Source organism: Ricinus communis, chromosome 6, assembly GCF_019578655.1.
Source record: "Ricinus communis isolate WT05 ecotype wild-type chromosome 6, ASM1957865v1, whole genome shotgun sequence".
NCBI classification, from domain to species: domain Eukaryota; kingdom Viridiplantae; phylum Streptophyta; class Magnoliopsida; order Malpighiales; family Euphorbiaceae; genus Ricinus; species Ricinus communis.
The window spans coordinates 27,511,927-27,513,760 of NC_063261.1; the positions used below are offsets into that span (position 1 = coordinate 27,511,927).

At 31.2% G+C, this 1,834-nt stretch overlaps 1 long non-coding RNA gene across 1 annotated transcript; it reads left to right on the forward strand.

Moving 5' to 3' along the window:
• The first annotated feature begins 829 nt into the window (after positions 1-829).
• Positions 830-1,597, forward strand: LOC125370457. The gene is made up of 2 exons (XR_007216457.1): positions 830-890; positions 1,493-1,597. It is a non-coding gene; the product is annotated as an uncharacterized LOC125370457 (long non-coding RNA).
• Positions 1,598-1,834: the final 237 nt, after the last annotated feature.

Genomic DNA, 1,834 nt, shown 5'->3' on the forward strand with positions numbered 1-1,834 from the left:
AGGTATATGTCTCAAGAATATCTCTGTAAAATGGTTTTGCAGATTGTTGAGTGAGTTGGAACTTATGAGGTTCGATTTTGCTGCTGCTCTGTTTTTGGTTCAGCAGGTAACCTGGTTTTTGTGCTGACATTTTGAGGTATTTAGAGGCTGAACCAAGCAGAGAGTCAAACATAAAAGTTGTTCATTTATATATCTAGTATATGTCTGCAAAATTTCATAATTTTTGGTTGAGTATAACGTGAGATATGTTGAACTTAATATGGCCTGCCCGAAACTGTTTTAAGCAGAAATCGGGCTTAGGATTCAGAAATTTGTTGCTAATTGTGTGTTTCATAACTTGAGCTAGAGAAGTCTAAATTGAGTAAAATTAGTGTCTATAGAAACTTTAGAATGTTAACTTTATATCTGGAGAGTTCATCAGAAAATTCATTCGTTTGATTGGTCATTTAATAGGAAACTTTTTGTTGTTCTGTTTAGATAGAAATTTGAGCAGCTGTATAGAAAATGCCATAACTATTTCTATACCAATGATTTTGAAGTGATTCTTTCTGCTATGGTTTCTATAAGAATGGAAGTGTAATTCTGGAAAATATGAGATTTTTATTAATTGTACATAAGTTTTGGTGTAATTTCTAAATCAGTACCTACAAGCTGCCTTCATCAACAAATATGTTGATTTGTTGTCATTCATCTCATGCATCATATTAATATCTAGAATATATGTTATTTTGTTGAAATGTGATATTTTATTGATAGTAAATATATATATATATATATTTATGCCTTGTGATTGAATTGTATTTGTATTGAATATGTGAATAGGTTCATCCAAAGGCAAGGAAGTGGTAAGAGAAAAAGAATAGGATTACTTTGTTATCCTATAACTTTTGGTAAGTATTTAATAGACTAAACTTTGTGTATATCGAGTAGGGACTGCTGTTTGATTACTTGATAATTTCTTAGTTGACTGAGTTGATATTAGTTATGTTTTTGGCTTGTTATAAAGTGAATTGATTGTGATGTGTTGTGAAGTGAATTGATTGTGATGTGTTGTGAAGTGAAATGATTGTGATTAAGGATTGATGACTTTTGTATGGATATTGTGTGATCGGGAAAGCTGAGTCGGGCGGATAGCTACCCGAGTATGTGAGATGGCAAGACTGAGTCGGGCGGATAGTCTTGTCAAGTGGTTACTGAAATTTAAAAATGTGAGGAAATGTAAGGATGAGTCATCTGATCCTAATTTGATAGAAATAATGTGGAATTGAATAATTTTGACTTGGTTGAGTTTGAGATTATTTGCATTACGTGAGATGAAATTATATGTTTATGAGAATAACTAAAATGGTTGATTTTGTGATTGTTAGTTAAGTGTTGGTATAATTTTCTGTATTGATAAAGATTTGATAATTCTAGCCTAATATACTATAGTTTAGTAAATTAAATGCTTATTGAGTCGCTAGCTCATTCCTTAGCAAATTTTTTTTTTCAGGTTAGTGCAGTTGTAGATAGCCTTAGCTGTGCATTGCTCTTTTTGCATCACTCAATATTATCAGGTGGGCCAGAGGAGTTATCTAAAGCATTGGGGCATTTTTGGGAACTTGTGTGAATTAAACTACTGTATAAATATTTCTTATATATATTAAGTATGTCATGCCACTTAAATTGTATGAATGTATATTGTAACTAAGTAGTAAATTATGTTTATAAAGTTATATATATATATTGCTATTCAATGGGAAGTTTGAGTTGGGGTATTACAGTTTTTGGTATCAGAGCGGGGATTAGACCATTGGGACATAAGTTTGAGTACTTATATTTGTGTTTATGTTAT